This window comes from Lissotriton vulgaris, chromosome 1_1 (assembly GCF_964263255.1).
Source record: "Lissotriton vulgaris chromosome 1_1, aLisVul1.2, whole genome shotgun sequence".
Classification (NCBI taxonomy): domain Eukaryota; kingdom Metazoa; phylum Chordata; class Amphibia; order Caudata; family Salamandridae; genus Lissotriton; species Lissotriton vulgaris.
In genome coordinates this window covers 1,735,172,060-1,735,184,951 of record NC_141685.1, presented here as the reverse complement: position 1 = coordinate 1,735,184,951, position 12,892 = coordinate 1,735,172,060, and positions in this window count along the sequence as shown.

The following is a 12,892-nucleotide window of genomic DNA, read 5'->3' as shown; positions in this document are numbered from 1 at the left end:
TACAATGCAACGGTCTCGGCATTATTAAAGGTAGAGCTATTGGCATTGCTCATGACATTTTTTTTCTTTTTCTTTTTCTTTTAAAACATAAATAAATGGGATTGTCATTTACAATGGCAATAGGTGAGCATTAGAGAGTAGTAGAGAGTATTCGCGGACACAGAGACACACACACACACACAGACAGAGCCGCGCAAACACACACACACACAGACAGAGCCACGCACACACACAGACAGAGCCATGCACACACACACACACACAGACAGAGCCACACACACACACACAGACAGAGCCATGCACACACACACAGACAGAGGCATGCACACACACACAGACAGAGCCACGCACACACACACAGACAGAGCCACGCACACACACACAGACAGAGCCACCCACACACACACAAACAGAGCCACGCACACACACAGACAGAGCCATGCACACACGCACAGACAGAGCCACGCACACACACACAGACAGAGCCACGCACACACACACAGATAGAGCCACGCACACACACACAGACAGAGCCACACACACACACAGACAGAGACACGCACACACACAGACAGAGACACGCACACACACAGACAGAGCCACGCACACACACAGACAGAGCCACGCACACACACAGATAGAGCCACACACACACACAGACAGAGCCACGCACACACTCAGACAGAGCCACGCACACACTCAGACAGAGCCACGCACACACACAGACAGCCACGCACACAGAGGCACAGAAAAAGCGGGATGACAATCAGGGAACAGAGGCACAGAAAACACCAGAGACACCAAGAGGGAAGAAACAAGCACACACCGCCCCCGCAAGCACTGACTCATAACGGTTACGCCGCCCCCGCGCCCCCTGTACTCACAATGGTGATGCTGGCCTTGCGCAGGTTGCGGTTCTCTTCCAGCAGGGCTTTGCACTTGAGCTTGTAGGTTTCTACCTCGTTCTTGAGGACCTTGTTCTCCTGCTGCAGCCGGTTGCTTAGCTCCTCCAGGCGGAAGGGAGAGATGACGATGCCGGACTTGCTAGGGGAGGAGGAGGATGAGCTCTGCATGGAGGTGGTGCGTGCACGATAGGACTGGATAGCTTATACCTGAATCTCATCTACTGCCTTTCATTATACTGTTCGTAGAATTTTGAGAATGGATATATTTAGACTTTCAAAAGTGTGAAGTAACGGGGCGTGGCCAGCAGCCGGAGAAGATGGCCGAACACTAGCATGACTCCGTCCCACCCCGCCACTCTCCCTTAAATATCCTGCATTAATCCGCCGACATCTGACACACATTGGAAGGCAGATATATTAGGTGCAGTACAATATTGATACGAGCAATCGCTGACGATCGCCGGTGACTGTCTTTGCAGCAGAGATCCTGTGATGTTTTGAGGCCAGCGGTGTGGTGCAGACGCAAACCTGGCTCAGCGCTAACTGACTTGGGCACACTCCGGTGGTGCACACAATGACATTGTGGCGAGAGGCGGCTCCCGCCCACCGCCGTATTGACGATCGGGCCAGACATTTGGGCCAGCTGACCTTTGGTCAGTTCTCTACAGATGACACATCTTGGTGTAGTTGTTCGGCTTCTATGCTGCATCAAGTCAGCCACAGTGGCAAATTTTGCAAAGGCCCTAAAGACGCTTTTACTTGCCTAACATGAACTCTGACGTGCAGCATTTGCAGATTCTCTGTTTCCTTCAACATAACAGAACCCCAAAATTATTAAAGCAGGAATATCATTTCAAATCTCAAGCTTAATGTTTTTTTTATTCTCATCAGATCCTTACTTAAACCCAGTTTAGATGTATAGAACTGTTAAGAAACAAATAAAACCAAATGTCTTTTTTAGTGGGACCTTGTTTAAGGACATTTTGCTCCTAGATATTGCCACCTCCATCCCGAGGGCTCCTCAATCTCACAAAAAGATTACATCATATGCACAGGTGGAGGCAATAGTGCCATTTATTGCTCACAATACACGTGTACTAAACAGTGTGACGTGTGTCCTACACAGAAGGGAATGTTAGTTCTTTTCTCTAAAAATAACTCACTTTCACATTACCCGACATAGGAGCCACAAAAAGTGACTGCATATTCCTGGGTCCTTCACTGCTGGCGAAGGGACAGGCTACCAATTGCCTGCTAGCGCTATGGGGCGCCAGGGCACCCCCGCTGTGTGGGACTGAATACTCAAAATAGGAGAGAGAAAAAAAGGACTACATGTTAAAGGATCCTCTGCTGCTGGCGAGGGAGTGGCTAAACATTGGCAACTGCTTGCATGCGCTATATAGCACTGCATCACCCACACTTTGATAACAAGAGGGCAATTTCCCTTGGTTTTCCTACTCCGCAATTTTACGGCTTACACAGCAGCCAGAAGCCCAAATGAGTGCGGGACGAGCTGCCCGGCCGTGACACTGCGAGGGCCGAGAAGCGGCTCTGTGGTGCCAAACACCCACAAAATGGCCGTGGAGACAGCGATGCCGAGGGCGGAGATGACTGAGGGGTTTTGAGCACTGGACTGTGAGCGCAGAGACTCCCACTAAGCAGGGCGATAAAACGCAGGTTCGCTCTACCCGCTCAGAACCCGAGAAACGTCCTGTGGAACAGTGCAGACCCCGGGTGCAATCCCTCAATCAGTCCGCCCGTTACCAAAACCCATGACACACATCCCGGGGCCCCCTGGAGTCCACACGGGGAGGAGCGGAACAATGGCCTCACCTCGGCAATCCAACAAAATAGTGCCCGTTTCAAACAGGGGGAGGGTGGGGAAGGGGGAAGTAGAGATCGCTGCCCCGTAGAACTGATATCCTTGGACTGAGTCTCACTGGCGCTCGTGGTGCTCATGTCGCCGGCTATCGCAGATTTCTCCTTGCAGGGTGTGAAGCCCCTCCCTTGGTATCAGGAGATGCACCTACGATGAGGGTCAGGGCGGGCTACTGGAGGGAGTGAGTGTGTTTCGCTGGTGTAAACGAGATTGGAGCGGCTCTTGCATGCAGTGCGCGGAGGGCAGGACTGCTTTACAGGAGAGTGGGCTGTGTGAGTGGGTGCAGACTGCACTTTTGAACAATCGGCCTAGTGTTGCTGTGTTTAGACTGGAAGATTGGAATGCATTGTGTGGCTGATGACATGGTGGGAGACTGCTAGGTGTGACACGTGATACTGTGACCCTGCAGGAATGAAAGGGAGTGTATGATGCTTTTCATACCACAATCTGTCGAATGTGCTTGGGGCCTCGTGTCCACGGCAGACAGCAGGGCTCATCCAGGGACAGTGTCTGAGAGAAAGTAACGAAATCAAGAGGGTGTCATGCCAGGGAATTTGTAGAAGTGCAGGTAGAAGCTGCTTGTTTCTGATAAGTGCTGGTAAAGAAAAAAGTGTTACCTCTCTCTTAAGAAGCGCAGTTGCTCTCTAATTAAAAGTGATACGTCTCTCTTAAGCAGTGCATGTACTCTCCAAATGAGTGCGGGAGGAGCTGCCCGGCCGTGACACTGCGAGGGCCGAGAAGCGGCTCTGTGATGCCCCAAACACCCGCAAAATGGCCGTGGAGACAGCGATGCCGAGGGTGGAGATGACTGAGGGGTTTTGAGCACTGGACTGTAAGCGCAGAGAGCCCTACTAAGCAGGGCGATAAAACGCAGGTTCGCTCTACCCGCTCAGAACCCGAGAAACGTCCCGTGGAACAGTGCAGACCCCGGGCGCAATCCCTCAATCGGTCCGCCCGTTACCAAAACCCATGACACACATCCCGGGGCCCCCTGGAGTCCACACGGGGAGGGGTGGAACAATGGCCTCGCCTCGGCTAGCCAACAAAATAGCGCCCAAAGACCTAGACGCACCACTCAACACTGCCGCGTTTCTACTTGCCAGACACTCACGACGACAGTCCGGGCCAACCTGCCCCCGCATGAAGCCTCCCGAGCATTTCCCTCAAGCTGGGGGAGTCACACTCGAGCACGTACACCTTCTGGACCTGTAAAAGGCAGCGGGCTGCCTCATGTCCTCTCACGGCCAGACAAGACAAACAATGGCGGACACAAGCTTCTGTTTGTTTTCAGATTTGGGGGCGTGTTCGGTGTTCAAAAGTAGGCGTGGCTAAAAAGTGGAAAGAAGAACTCCGAACACACCTCCAAATCCGAAAAGGACGGAGCCTATTCGGAGGGACGGCTCTCTCCTCCAATGGCTGGCCTCCGTTTAGGAAGCCAGCCAATGGGAGAGAGCCAAAAACAGAAGCGGGACTAATCAAACTACTAAGAGTCATTAAATCTCGGTACTTCCGTTTCTGCCTTCGGCAGAACCGGATAGTACCTCGACCTAACTAGTAAAAACGCACAAAGGATGCTAAGGGTCTGGATAAAGCTCAAGAAGTAAGAATACCCATCAGCCCACCCTTTGGCGGAATCTCGTCATCTGGGTTTTTCTGTAAGAACTGGTATCCACTAGATCCTTCACTGAATCGTATTGTGAGGAGTACTAGTATAGGATCCACCAGTGAGAGAAAGCCAACAAAATCAAATGGTGGTGCTGGTTGAAAAAAGGAAGGGTTGCAGTGCACAGAGAATTGTGAAAAATTCAAAATCAAAAAGTGATTAAAATTGCCTGTGGGTTGATGGGTATTCTTACTTCTTTTTCTGTGTCTATGCTCTTCCGAACACATTGATTAGCTCTCCATACATTACCTGGGAGTGTATAGATTTCTTGAGCTTTACCCAGACCCTTAGCATCCTTTATGTGTTTTTCAAAATTACTATTCCCACTCCAGAGAGTGAAACAGTAGGGAAAACGTTGGATAGCGTAAGGGTAAAAATTACTATTCCCACTCCAGAGAGTGAAACAGTAGGGAAAATGTTGGATAGCGTAGGGGTAAAAATTACTATTCCCACTCCAGAGAGTGCAACAGTAGGGAAAGCGTTGGATAGCGGGTGGGTAAAAATTACTATTCCAACTCCAGAGAGTGCAACAGTAGGGAAAGCGTTGGATAGCGGGTAGGTAAAAATTACTATTCCAACTCCAGAGAGTGCAACAGTCGGGAAAGCGTTGGATAGCGTAGGGGTAAAAATTACTATTTCCACTCCAGAGATGCAACAGTATGGAAAGCGTTGGATAGCATAGGGGTAAAAACTACTATTCCAACTCCAGAGGGAGTAACAGTAGGGAAATCATTAGATAGCTTAGGGGTAAAAATTACTATTCCAACTCCAGAGGGTGTAACAGGAGGGAAAACATGGGATAGCATAGGGATAAAAATTACTATTCCAACTCCAGAGGGTGTAACAGTAAGGAAAGCGTTGGATAGCGTAGGGGTAAAAATTACTATTCCAACTACAGAATGTGCAACAGTAGGGAAAGTGTTGGATAGCGTAGGGGTAAAAATTACTATTCCAACTCCAGAGGGTGCAACAGTAGGGAAAGCGTTGGATAGTGTAGGGGTAAAAATTACTATTCCAACTCCAAAGGGTGCAACAGTAGGGAAAGCGTTGCGTAGCGTATGGGTAAAAATTACTATTCCAACTCCAGAGGGTGCAACAGTAGGGAAAGCGTTGGATAGGGAAGAATTTAAATATAACATACTTATAAATAATTTTTATATTTAAAATAATATATAATTTAATTTTAAAATAAATCTACATCATTTATAAACAATAATAATTATTAAAAGCAATTACATTTTAATAATTAATTAACAATAAATTAACAAATACCAATAAATATTAATTAATAAATATTACTCACCAAATAATAAATATTAAACAATAAAATATTTTTCATTACAAAAAAATAATATTTAAAATTAATTCACAATAAAAAATTATTAAACAATAAAATAATTTTGTATACCAAATAACACTTTGTATAAAACATTGATTGCCAATTAATTACAATTATTTTCCAATTAATAAGAAATAATTACCAATTAGAAATATTAATTGCCAATTAACAAAATTATTTACCAATTAAATAATTAATTACCAATTACAAAAATTATTTCCCGAATTACAAACATGAATTACCAATTAAAAAAATAAATACCAATTAAAAACTTTAATTACTAATTAAAAAAGTAAATTATCAATTTAAATAATTATTAGCCAATTAATAATTAATTAGGAATAAAATAATTAACCATAACAAAAAAATTATAATTCATTAATTAATTACAATTAAATTACTTCCCACCCGATTCCCCTATAAACCCACAACCCGCTACAGAAATAAAAACTAAAATTAATTAAAATTATTTTATAATTCCTAAAAATTATTAATTAATTAAGTATATTTTAATTACTTCCTACCCGATTCCCCTATAAACCCACAACCCGCTCCGGTACTAAATCATAAAATTTACTTAAAAATAACAATATTAATATATAAAAATAATACACATATAATTTTTAAAAAATTAAATACTTAATAAAAACATATTACACATACATAATTAAATACATAAAAATAATACAAATATCGATATTAGTAACATCGAAATTAGTTACATCGATATATATGCTATCGATATTACTAACTTCGATATTACTTACATCGATATAAATAAATTTGATATTACTTACCTAAGGGTCGATATTCTGTCCAACGATATTCTTGACATCGAAATTCTGTACCTTCGATATTTCCAACTCGATATATGTGTAGGTTGACAATTAGGAATCGATATTTAGACTGTGTACCATTAAGACCAGCTCAATCACAATGTTTCCATTACTCTATTACCTACTTTGTCGTGAGTTTTATTCTAAATAAAAACAGGCCTGAGTTTATATTTTACAAAAATGTTATCTATATTCATTTAGGAAAGAAAATAGCATTTCTACCGCAATTTAGCAATTATTAATAAATTCAGAAAATTGAAAAATTAGAAAGCATATTACCAGTCTGCCAGAGGCGATGACAGAACTATAACAAACAAGTTCCCAAGCTGACTGTCTTTCTAGCCTCCTCGATGTCTACCTCCCAATGTAGGACTCCACATTCGATCTCTTTGCCTCATCAAAATTTAAAGCCCAAAAATAATTCAAAGTCTTTTTGCACCAAAAATCGTTCAAACCGACAGCATGTTGTGGTGCGCAGTAAAATTCACTGAACCAACCCTTTTCCCTTTTCATGCAAGATCTTTTATACCCTTTTTCCCTAACTATCTAACTAAAAATAGAAACTTTTAGGGTCCGCACTCATTTCTCATTGGTCCATTTAGAGGGGTGGTGATGATCACCTCATGTCCTCCTTGTCCAAACCAGTTCTAGTTTTGCTATGTCATCCTCAAATACTTTCTCACGGCTAAATTTTCCACTTTGCAATTGTCATTCCGTCTTTGTATCTTTTGTACATCATGAGGTTATAGCATGCTCATTTCCCAGGCTTTTTAATGCAAGCATCCTTTGGCATGTCTCCTGTTCATAGGCCAAGCTGACCTTGACATCTTTCCCTCCAAGCCGAGACCATTCACTCATCGCTAGCATATTTTGCGCATGCATAGGGCCATCTCGCCCGAAATCTCATTTAAACAACCATTTTCAACTAGGCTGCACGGGCCTTAATGGGAACTAATATGAAAACAAACACAACAGAAGGTAGATACAGAATTTTAGCCCTTCTGTTTACCTCCCACCATTCTAATTTTCCCTGTTAGTGGTTACCTCGCAAAAAGCATACAAATATGTGTCATTTTACTTACCGATTTTATTGTTTTTGTCACAAAACTTCTAACATAAGCACAAATACACACATGTATCCGATTATTTCCACAATACCATAGCTCTATATTAGTATAACTCTTTGATCCATTAGCAAATTACTTTTAGCAAAACAGCAATTCATTTCCCACATGTAGTTCTTTTCTATGTGCATTCAGTTGATTCGTTTTTCATGCTCCACACGTTAAATAAATGTTACAGTTATGAGAGACTGACTTTACAAGGGGTACACAACATTTTTTGTCATTCCCTACTCCATCACCTCCTCTGTATTTGCCATGAGTTCGTGCCTGGGTCATTGCATGAGTACATGGGTAGTTGCTGGATGATTAGAGTGCTGCAGGGACAGTGCATGGTAAGCATGGGCGAATTTTGCGAATCTCGCGTTCGCGAATTTTGCGGATTTGCGAACTCGCAATCCGCAAAATCCGCGAATTCTCGCGAATTTGCGGATTTTTTTTTTGTGTTCGCGCGGGTTTCTGCCAGTTCGCGAGGGTTTTGTACAATTTCGCAAAACGCGAACTTACCTGTTGGGTCGCAAGTTTCGCGAACTTGTTGTTTCTACGTGTCCAGCCTGTTTGGGACACTCTTCTTCATCACTGCCACTCTCTGTCACCACTGCCACTCTCTGACTACTCATGCCACCCTCTGGCCCACCCATGCCACCCTCTGTTTCATCACAGCACCCTCTGGTTGTCCAGTCAGTGTACATTATTGTGGCAACGCAAGCACACCTTCCCTGCCTCAAGTGACCTGAATTAATTTGGGGCTGATTAATGTGTCACAGAATATTTTTTTAGCTGGCACCTGCTTCCTTAGTGCTTCCTGATTAGTGATCTTTTGCACTTGCTAAGTGCTTTCATTGTTGCAAAATTAGTTACAACACCTGCCCTGCCCCAACTGACAATAATGAATTAGGGGCTGATTAATGGATTTGAACTTCCAGCCTGGCTCCTGCTTGTCTCCCTTAGCTGTAATTCAGGACCTTTGTGGCATATGTGTAACTATTCTGAGGTTCAGAGCAGGGTCACATAATAGTTGCAACTGGCAACTGAACTCTGGAGGGGCCCCTCAGGAAGCACTACAGGAAATGGCTACTAATGATGAGCCTGAACTTTAGAACCTGGTAAGTAGTTTCAGTTTTGCTAAGATCGTATTTCTGCAATTTTGCGCTTATTCGCGGGGCGCGAAGTTGTACTGGGAAGCTGCAAACTCACGCGAACAGTGCGAGCAAGCCATGAAATCCGCTGCTCGCGGATTTGCGGATTTTGCGGGAGATTCGCGAATCTCGCGGATTTTTGAATTTACCGAAAATCCGCAAAATCCGCGAGCGAAACGGATTTTCCGCCCATGCTTAGTGCATGGTGATTTTATAACTGCTTGGGTTTTGGCGAAGTGATTGGATAAGTACCTGATGCTGGATGGGTGATTGAAGGAGTGCATGGCTAGTGACATAGGGAGTTCTGGGGTGCATGGGTACAACCTGGGTAATTGGAGGAGTGAATCAGTACTGTGTAGGTGGTTAGAGGTCTGAATAGATAGTGTACAGGGGATTGTAGCAGTGCATGTGTTAGTGTCTGGGTCACTTCATGAGTACATGGGTGCTGACTGAAAGATTAGAGTACTGCAAGGAGAGTGCATGGTGAATGTATAAGTGCCTGGGTTTTGGCGGAGTGATTGGATAAGTACATGGTGCTCGCTGGTTGATTGGAGGAGTGCATAGGTAGTGACAGGGCAATGGCTGGACTGCATGAGTACTGCTCAGGGTATTGTAGCAGGGCAGGAGTTCGTGCATGGGTCATTACATGAGTGCATGGGTAGTGACTGGATGATTAGAGTGCTGCAAGGAGAGTGCATTGTGAATTTATAAGTGCTTGGGTTTTGGTGGGGTGATTGCATAAGTACACACATGTCACATCAGGCCCGCCCCCTCCATTCACCACTGTGCAAATGCGCCCAGTGGTGGGTTTTAATTTGGGGGATTAATTCCCCTTGAATCCTAAGGGACCCTGGGGGCCAACTAGTCCACCATATACCTCCAGCTAGCACCACAGGACGCGTTTGCACACTTGTCACATCAGTCACGCCCCCTCCCTGCACCACTGTGCAAACACACCCCCTGGTGCATTGTAAATTTGGGGATTAAGTCCCCTTGAGTCCTGATGGTCCCTGGGGGCCAATTAGCCCACCAGCTACCTCCAGTAAGCGCCACATAGCTGCTTTGCAGAGTGGTGTAAAAAGGAGGCGTGGCCTTGGATCACCTCTTTGCAAGGCAGCTCCCTGGCGCTTAATAGAGGTACCTGGTGGGATAGTTGGCCCACAGGGACCCTCAGGATTCAAGGGGACTTAATCCCCCAACTTAAAACGGGCCACGGGTCGCATTTGCACAGTGGTGCAGGGAGGGGGTGGGCCTGATGTGACAAGTGTGCAAATGCGCCCTGTGGCACATTTTAAGTTAGGGGATTAAGCACTCAGACTAATCACTATGTTGCATTGCAGCATTGTGATTGGCTGTGGGGAGCGTGGGAGTCTGGATGCTTCCTGCTGCCGGACTTGGGGAAGATAAGTCTGTTTTTTGTAAAACCCCCTCTGCCTCACCACTCCCATTAGGTAGCATCTGCTACTGAATTGTACCCCTCCAATGTCCAACACTTTCCCTACTGTTGAACTGACTGGAGTGGGAATAGTAAATTTTTACCCATCTGTAGTCCATTGCTTTTCATACTTTTGCACAGACTGGAGTGGGAATAAAAAATATTACTCCTCCAGAGTCCAACGCTTTGCCTATTGTTGCACAGACTGGAATGGTAATAGTAACTTTACTCCTTCAGTGTCCAACACTTTCCCATCTGTTGCACTGGCTGGAGTGGGAATGGTAAATTTAACCTCTCCTGAGTCCAACGCTTTCCCTACTGTTGCACCGACTGATGTGGGAATAGTTAATTTAACCTTTCCTGAGTACAATGCTTTCCCTACTGTTGCAAAGACTGGAGTGGGAATAGAATATATGACCCGTCCAGAGTCCAACTCTTTCCCACTGTTGTACAGAATGGAGGGGGGATAGTAAACGTAACCCCTCCGAAGTCCAACGATTTCCCTACTGTTGCACAGACTGGAGTGGGAATAGTACGTTTAACCCTCAGGACTCCAACAATTTCCCTACTGTTGCAAAGACTGGAGTGGGAATTGTAAATGTTACCCCTCCAGAGTTCAACGCTTTCCTATTGTCATACAGACTGGAGTGTGAATACTAAATGTAACCCCTTTGAAGTCCAACACTTTCCCTACTGTTGAATAGACTGGAGTAGGAATAGTACATTTCAACACTCCAAATTCCAACCCTTTCCTTACTGTGGCACACACTGGTTGGGAATAGTATATCTGTTATAACCAGACTTTAATACTTTTTTTTAATATTGTTTAAATAAATGTAATATTATTTATTTATTTATTTGTTGAATTTTATATTATTGATATAAATTTGTATTTTTGAATATAGTTTTTTCAAATATTTTTAGTAAATGTCTTACTTTTATATTTATTTAATTTGGCAATGTATTTTATATTTTGCATTTGATTTGTTAATATTTATTTATGTTTTATGTGTGTATGCATATATAAATTTGATATTATATTCATATATATTTGATTTTTATATTAGTAATTTATAGTAGTAAATTTAAAACAAAACACAAAAAATGTAATGTATTGTAAAATATATTTTTTAATAGTAGAGTTAGATTATATATACCCATGTATATATAAATATGCACACCCATATTTATATGTCAAAACAATACGCTTTCAGGGTTAGAGTGCCGCATAAATTATGCAAAAAAAGAAGCAGAGAATTCTGGGTGGTTCATAAGTATAGGTGGGAAGCTGCTCCAGTACAAAGTACCCTACAACACCAGCAACACTCTGAGTCACGCACAGGAGCTGCTCTGCACCTAAATTTATTAGCTACCCAGAGTTCTCTACTTCTTTTCTGTATACATTTATATATAGTATTAAATGTCACTTTATTTTATTTAATTTATATTATATTAATGTTATATCTTAAAATATTTAAGATTTACTATTTTAAACTATATATATATATTTTAAAAAAACAATATTTTTGTATGGTTTTTAAGGATATTGGCGTGAAATTATATTTGTTTCAATATTTTTGTACTTACCTTTATAAATATAGGGAAACTATATTTTTGTAATTGATATTTTTGATTCAATATTGCTGTGTCCCAATCTTGTTGTGATTGATATTTTTTGTGTGACTCTTGAATTTTTCACAATTCTTTTGACTTTAGTGATATCACATTAATGGTAGCACCCCTGCTCAGAAAATTGTTCCAGCTCCACTGCAGGGAGGTGGCAGATTTAGCCAGTTTGTCAAGAGTTTTTGAGGGATGTTTTCAAAACAGAGGCTTCTGAGAGCTGGTCATTGGCAAGGGTACTGAACTGGTGGTAATGGACTGTTACAACTCAGATCAAGATTCAGAGTAAGGCTCAGTCTCATCTGATGTGATGTGTTCCTTTGGCCTCATATTGTGCAAGACGAAAATAGTAAATTTCTGGTACATATGCTAAGTGCTTTTCCTTAAAATCCACATTGCATGCGTCAATGTATCTGTGGTTCTGCCCATTTTGCAAGCCATGAAGAGCGCTGGGTGCAGGAGAAGATGTTACAAAGCAAAGGTATGGGATGCCAAATTTCCTTGATAGCACAAGACTAACCACAATAAACATAAATGACCAATAACACTAACCACTACACTTTTGATGCGAAACCCCATGCTTCCCTCCGTAAAGCACTCCAATGCCTATATAAGTGCAATTTTAATAAAATGCAATGCAATACATTGGGCTTCTTTTCACTTCACAAGCCGTTATTCAGAAATGCCATTTAACAGGAACAGTAGATGGATTTAACTTTATATCAGATGCCTATCTAAGTGTTTGATGTCTGAAAATCCAAACTTAGATATGTTTTACCGGTCTTCATCTGATAATAATTAATGTCTTATATAAGTAGGTTTGGGCATGGGTAGGATCCATCACAATGCATTTGTTCCCAGGTTTTAATAGTGTTCATTGCCATTACTATTCAATTTTGTCTCTCGTTTTTGCATTTTCTATTAGTTTTTTCATTGGTTTAGTTTATGCTAG